The sequence below is a fragment of the Neovison vison genome, chromosome 4 (assembly GCF_020171115.1).
Source record: "Neovison vison isolate M4711 chromosome 4, ASM_NN_V1, whole genome shotgun sequence".
NCBI lineage: Eukaryota > Metazoa > Chordata > Mammalia > Carnivora > Mustelidae > Neogale > Neogale vison.
Genome location: NC_058094.1, coordinates 210,048,654 through 210,056,325, shown reverse-complemented (window position 1 = coordinate 210,056,325; position 7,672 = coordinate 210,048,654). Strand labels below are relative to the sequence as shown.

The window sequence follows — 7,672 nt, the reverse complement described above, 5'->3', positions numbered from 1 at the left end:
CTCTTAAACTACGTACGGACTCCATGAGAACATAATTTTTTAAATAGTGCATCTAGGACAATCAGTGCCCCGATTCGCACAGCCTTGAGAAGTCTCAGTGTCCACTTCCAGTTGGTGATGAAACACGAGTGAGCTTGAGGCACTGCTGAAGCCTTCGAACACCTCTAGTCTCCCCTTTCCCTCACACTTCAGTTTGGGGTGTTGGGTTGCACGTGGCTGGAATGCTTTGATCACTTTGCACATCAGGAAAGCCAGTTTGGCTAAAACGATGCCAGTGACCTAAAACAATGCCGGGGTCTTGAGTAAACCGGTTTGTCCATTTCAGGCTGCTGGTCGGTGGCCCCTCTAAGGCCCTTCCTTCATCCTTCTGTGACTCCTGGAACATCAATCAGAAGATGAGTATCATACCGTGTTAACTCTTGGAACCAGTGCCTCTCTCAAACTGGAATGTCCAGCCCAGTATATTAAAAAATCACCCACGAGAAGAGGTTCTGCAGGCCTTCACAAGACCTGGAGTTGCCACGACGAGCTTGCCTGATCTTTATAATCTGAGTGCTCAGCGTTGAAGTTAAGCTGCTGGGAAGCAGTTCGGGCCTTATAATCCAGGCAGTCAGTGGTTGAGTTAGAACACAAGCTTGAAGCTCCACTCCCTGGGTCGAAAGAGAAGCTCGGACTGGTTGAGACGGCTGGTGCCTACACTGGTACCCATGGGGTCGAGCGTCCCTGGCCCAGGAAGCTGGGGATCTCAGGGGTCAGGTAAGATCCATAGTCCATGTCTCCAGAGTAGGACACTGAGCAGCATTTTCTTGACTGTAACCTGAAGCCTGAGTATGGGTCCCCGGGTAGGGCCTCTGTGTGCAGGAAGAGGAGGAGGACAAGGGATCGGACAGTGGGGAGACAATTTGGGGTCCAGACAGACCTAGGAGCCCTGTTGCTGGAAACAGCTGGGACCGAGGGGCTAGGGAGGGCCACTGGTTCCCCTCTGTGAACTCACTTCCTGAGCTGGAGATACCCTTTTCTTGGCAGCTCTGATTTTGTTTTGACCTCCGTGTTGTAGTTGTTTCAGCTCGATGATGGCCCTTCGCTCTTTGATTCTTAATCCATGCCAGTGCCCTGGCCCCTGGGCAAGCAGGTTTTCAGCAGCACGTCTAGCTGCACCTGGGTGAACATCATCCTCTCCTGACGCTGTCTCAAGGGGTGGGGTGGTGGTGGCCAGGTGGCCCACTGAGGAGCAGCCCCAAGGGGTCAGACTCCGCACCCACTGACTGTGTGAGCCATCACGCCAAGGTTGTTGGGAGGTGCACTGTTGGCCAAGATCAAGGGTACCCAGCTGGAAGGTCACACTTCTCCTGGGTGGATAGGCTCCGGGGCCTCCGTGGGTGGATTCGGAGTGCAGGAACTAAGGGCAGGACAGATGGACAGAGGTGCTGTTTTGTGGCCTCCTCTTCCTGCTTTTTTTCTAGGAGTTGTCTAGCTTCAGGCCTTAGGCTTGTCTCTCATCCATTTCAAGTTGACTCTTGTGTGTAGTGTAAGGATCCAGTTTTGTTCTTTTGCATGAGGAGATCCCGTTTTCCCAAGGTTATTTATTGAAGACACCATCGTTTCCCTTCAGTGTCCTTTCCGTCTTGGTGCCTCTGCTGAAGATCAGTTGACCATAAACGTGACCAGTTACTTCTGGGCTCTCTCTTCTGTTCCATTGGGCCACATGTGTGTCTTAAGGCTGGCATCAGTTTGAAAAGAAGTCACTTTACTACTTCTTTAAATTTTTGGTAGAATTCACCAGTGAAGCTGTTGGTCCTGTGCTTTCCTTTGTTGGGAAGCTTTGAATTACTGATTCAGCCTCCGTACGAGTTACAAATCTGTTCACATTTTCTATTTCTTCTTAATTCAGGCTTGATGTAGCTTGTGTATTGCTATGATTTTTCCCATTTCTTCTAGGTTGTTCAGTTTGTTGGTGGATAGTTCACAGTAGTCTCTTATGATCCCTTATTTCCGTGACATCAGGAATGTCTCTTCTTTTATTTCTGATTTTATTTGAATGTTCTTTTTCTTTTCTTTTAGTCTAGTTAAAGGCTTGTCAGTTTTGTTGCTCTTTTCAAAAAACGAGCTCTAAGTTTTGTTTTTTTTTTCCTATTTGTCTACTTTCTTTTTTGTTTGTTTATGCTCTAATCTTGTTTCCTTCTTCCTGCTAACTTTGGGCTTAGTTTGCTCTTTTTTTTAGTCCTTGAGGTATAAAGTTGGCTTATTTTTGGGGGGGTCTTACCTCTTTACCTCTTTCTTAATGTGGGTGTTCCTCACTATGAACTTCTCTCTGAAGATTGTGCTGCATCCCATAAGTTTTAATATGTTGTGTTTTCATTTTTGTTTTTTCTCAAGGTATTTTTGAATTTGCCTTTTTATTTTGTCTATGATCCATTGGTTGTTCAAGGGCATGTTATTTCAATTTTCACATGCTTGTGAATTTTCTGGTCTTCCTTCTGCTTTTCATTTCTGGTCTCATTCCACTGTGGTCAGAAAATACACTTGGTATGATTTCCGTCTTCCTAAATTTGAGTGGTACATGTTTTCAAACAAGATATAAATTGTATCTGTTGAAAGCAAGTAGAGTTCCAAGGAAAGCAGACTCTGTAGAAGGAGATTAACATGCAGAAGTTTACTAAGGAAATTTTAGGATTAACACCATGAAAGAGACGGAAGCAGGACCGGGCAGAGAGAGAGAGAGACTGGGCAGCAGTGTCGTCACAAGGAAGGCCTCACTGATCCTGAGGGGAGCACGGGAGGAGGGATTGCTCTTCAGAATCATCCCAGGTTGGGGTGAGGGGCCACACATGGAACAGTAATTGGATGCAGGCTGCCCCTGAGAGGGGCTATCAGTTGGGTGAGGTGACCCTTCTCAGCTGAGAGCCCACGGCCTACAGCACTCCTAGTAGCTGGGGGAGGAAACCCGGCAGTGCTACAGGAGGCCTGGCGGCACGAAGATCTCCGATCACTACAGTGCATGTTGTGTGTACTCCACTTGCCTCTTTGGCCCAGTGGTAGGTTTTTGAGATTTATTCATATTAATGTCTATAGCTGTAGTTGCTCATTTTAATAGTCTCATAGTATACAGTTTTATAAATATCTCACAGATTTTTTTAGAGATTTATTTATTTGAGAGAGAGAGAGAGTGCGTAGGCATAAGTGGGGGGAGGGGAGAGGGAGAGAGAGACTCTCAGGCAGACTCCCCACTGAGCCCTATGCGGGGCTCGATCTCATGACCCTGAGATCAGGACTTGAGCTTGGAGGCTCAACTGACTGAGGCACCCTGGAGCACCGAAATACTTCACAGTTTTTTGTGGGTTTTTTTTTTTGTTTTGTTTTTAAATTTATTTGACAGATCACAAGTAGGCAGAGAGGCAGGTAGACAGAGGAGGAAGCAGGCTCCCCACCGAGCAGAGAGCCCGATGTGGGGCTCGATCCCAGGACCCTGGGATCATGGGATCATGACCCGAGCCGAGAGCAGAGCCTTTAACCCACTGAGCCACCCAGGTGCCCCAATACCTCACAGTTTTTAAACACATTTCCCTGTTGACAGATGTTGAAGTGTTGTAAGTTTTCACTCTTGAAAAAAATGTGGCTATGAATTTTATCTCCTTACTGCATGCACTTAGTGGGTTATGTAACCAGAAAATTCCTGGGTCTTAAGATATGGACAACTTCAAATTTAGTTAACTACAGTGTAATGAGACTGCTCTCCACAGTGGTTGTGCCTTTATACCCTCAAAGCACTTGTCATTGTCTGCCTGATTTCTGCCAGTTTTCATGGGTATGAAATGGTATCTCATTGTGGTTTTAATTAGAATTTCGTTGAATTCTAGGGAGATTGAGAATTTATGTTTTTGTTAGCTCCTTGGGTTTCTACTGTGTATTCTAGTGTATATTCCAATTATGTGCATTATTGTTTTTTTAAAGTTAATTTGTAGGCAAGCTTTATATATTTTTCTTACTCATTCTTTGTTGTCTGTATGTGCACAGACATCTTCTCCTGATTTGGGGCTTGATTGTTCAATAATCTCTTTTGCTGAATAGGAATTTCCCTTCAATGCGGTCAGTCCTTTTTTTGTGTGGCAGTGTGTCTTTGTATCTTATTTTTAAAATTCTTCCTCAGGCGAGGTCATATAAAAATACTCCCCGTTTTCTCCTGAAAGTTTGAAAGTTTTGCTTTGCACCGTCTCACCTGCAGTCCGTCTAACCTGGAGTTGTGTGTATATCGTTAGGAGCAGAAACCTCATTTTACTTTACTCTGGGCGCCGGTTTTCCTCGCAGCCTTCCTGTCGTGGTGTTTCCATCGATGAAGATCTTCTGGGGACTCTTGTTGCACTGGTCCGCTGCTTTTTTCCCTGCTCCAATTTCACACCGTCTTTATTTTCTTTATTTCTTGGTCTTGTTGTCCGGTAGAGCAAATCCTCCTCCCTTCTTACTCTTTAAAATGGTCCCTGCTTTGGTGTCTTTCACTCTCCCATATGCATCTTAGAGTTCCTTCCATGAAAACCTTCCTTTGATGGAGTTCCTGCACTGAATTTATAGATTAGTTTGAGGAGACTTGACATCTTTATGGAACACTGGATGAGTCCTGTCGATGTCTTACTTAATACCTGTATATTGGTCTTCTTACTGTGCACAGCATTTTTATAACTTCACCTTTTTACTAGATACTGACACTCTTTCATGTTAATAAATATCTTCACTAACAGTTTAATGACTGTGTAACAATCCATTCCTTGGCTACACAGTCATTTATTTAACGATGCCCCCATTGACATTTAGAGGAACATATTTCACAGTGATTTTTCTGGAACCCCATCTTTCCCCATCACAAAATCATATTTGCAGCTATGTTTTATTCTAGTAATTCTAGGATATTCTGTGTAATTAGTTATTTATCTGAGATGTCAAGTGTGTAAGAGATGAGAAAGATTCTAACTTATTTTCTCCCCATGTGGTTAACTGGTTTTTGCGTACTTCGTCCTTTTGGTTTGACTGACCTAGCCTGTTATGTTTCACCATCCAGCAACCATCAACAGTGCATTTGATAAATGTTCGAATAACTGAACCAGTTTTTAATACTTGGTTTATTTTCAGATGTGTTAGTTATTGTTCACACTGATCTGTCATTCCTAAGCCTGTACCACACAGTTTGAATTATTAGAGCCGTTAGAACAGGACTGCCTTCATCTTCACCATCATCGTCATTGTTATTACTATTTTTCAGATTTTCCTGGGTGATTTCTGCCTTACTTTTCTTTCACATGAACTTTAAAATTTTCTGTTAAGATTTTATTTATTTATTGGAGAGAGTGTTCATGTGTATATGCGCCCGGGGAAGGGGATAGGGAGAGGGAGAATCTCAAGCAGACTCCTTGTTGAGAGGATGCCCTTCACGGGGCTCGATCCCACGACCCTGAGATCGTGACCGGAGCCAAAATCAAGCGTCAGACGCCTAACTGACTGAGCCACCCAAGCGCCCCCACATGAACTTGAAATAATCGGTCACTGTTCCTTTAAAACTGTTAACGGTTTTGATTGACAGTATATTAGTTTTCTGAAAAATTTAAAGACATTTATATTTAAATTTTCTGGCCTAATAAGTACTGCATATTCATCTAGTTTGCAAATTCTGGAACTTTTTGGTTAGAGAGGATAAATCCCCAGATTTCTTTTTCAATTAAAATTCAAGGCAATTAAAGAAATTCATTGCAGCAAACAGAATCATGCCACATGTTTATTCTGTAAAGACAAAATGTTTTTCTATATTGAGCAGCACTTGGAAGGGTTTGCCTCCTTCTTACAAAACATGGCTCACATGGCACCCCATGTTCCCCGTCCAGACAGATTCTTGAAAACGGGTAATAATTTGTGTGCTGTTTGGTTAGAGAAGTGTTTTGTTTTTGTTTTTGTTTTAATATGGCTCCCTTTCTCCCACAGATCCTTAAAAGGAATTCTGTGCCCTTACTTCTCTGATTCACCTTTTTTATGGTAAGAAAATAAGATGCAAAACGTGTCGGGCAGGAGGGGAGTCTGCATAACTCTCTCGCACCTGCTTGGATTCTGGCAGTGGTACTCGCTAAGTGAAGGACGAAGGCTGGTTTGTCATGTGTTTTCACAGAGCACTGATGGCACCGGGCCAGCCCATTTAGCCTTTGTCTTTTTTCTTGCATAAAACTGCCTCTTTTTCACTTCACATGGGGTGTGTTAGGCACTCCAGAGATGTTTGTTCTTGTCGCCTGCACACCATCTGTGATCTCCTGGCACCTTAGACGGGCTCCCAGATTGGCTGAAGTGATGGTCAGCGTCGGCGGTGCTCGGGGTCCTGGTCCATGTTGGCCCATGTGGTCCGTGCGGCCGTACACACCTGCGGTGCCCTCCATTGGGGCCGGGGACTCAGTTTTGAAAAGTTTAAGTAAATTCTTGATTTAGAATGAGTTTAGATTTGGGGCAGCATGACGAAGATAGGACAGAGCGTTCCCGTATGTCCCTCACCCAGTTACCCCAGTTGCTGACTCTTCCATTATCGTACTGCGTTTGGCTCAATTCAGGAACAAGGAACTGGTACATTACTATTAACTCAAACCCACACTTTATTCCGATTTCACTAGTTTTTCCCTAATGTCTTCTTCCTGTTCTAGGATCCACCCAGGATATCACATTACATTTTGTCCTCATGTCTCCTTAATTTCTTCTGGTCCGTGTCTGTTTCTCAGACGTTCCTTGTTTTTGATGACCCTGTCCTTTTGGGGGAGAACCAGTCAGATATTTTGTAGGATGTCCCTCGGTCTAGGTTTTTCTCATATTTTTCCTGATTACATGAGGGTTTATGGGTTTTTGAGAGGAAAACCACAAAGTGACATGCTGTTCCTACCATGTTGTATGGAGGGAACATGCCATCTTCATGACTTAGCTCTCATGACGTTGACCTTGATCCCCTGGCCAGAGTAGTGTTGGTAGGTTTCTTCCTGTAAATTTATTCCCCACCCTCTTCCAGACTCTGCTGTACAGAAGCAAATCACTGAGCACAGTGTAGACTCAATTTAGTTTTGCTAATTGTCTCACCCGTCTGCACCGTGTTATGTTTAAACTGTGCCTGTTACTTTTTGGTATTCTGCGTGAGTAGATTTTGTGTTGAAAGCCCTAAGAAAAAAATTAAAGTTGCCTTTGCTTAAGAAGGGTTTGAAGTAGTTAGTAGCTCTGTTGAATCTTTATTCTATTCCTCTTACGTTTGGTTTATTGGTTTTATTTAAAACTATTTGTACCCGGGATACCTGGGTGGCTCAATGGGTTAAGCCTCTGCCTTTGGCTCAGGTCATGATCTCAGGGTCCTGGGATCCAGTCCCACATCAGGCTCTCTGCTCAGCAGAGAGCCTGCTTTCCCTCTCTCTCTGCCTGCCTCTGTGCTTCTTTGTGATCTCTCTCTCTCTGTCAAATAAATAAATCTTAAAAAAAAAAATCTTAATACCCCAGGTGCTCTGTCCTGGCTGGCTCAGTCGGTGGAGCACAAGACTCTTAATCTCTCGTTGTGAGTTCCAGCCTTACACTGGGCATTGAGCTTACTTAATAAAATGTTTTTAAAAATTTGTATGCCTTGTACACCGCATCCTCATACCACATAGGCTGCTCTCTTCTGCTCAGATGGTTG

At 43.9% G+C, this 7,672-nt stretch overlaps 1 pseudogene; it reads right to left on the bottom strand.

The window, feature by feature from the left end:
- Positions 1-501: 501 nt before the first annotated feature.
- LOC122905446 lies at positions 502-6,407 on the bottom strand (annotated as a pseudogene).
- Between the last annotated feature and the right edge of the window lie 1,265 nt (positions 6,408-7,672).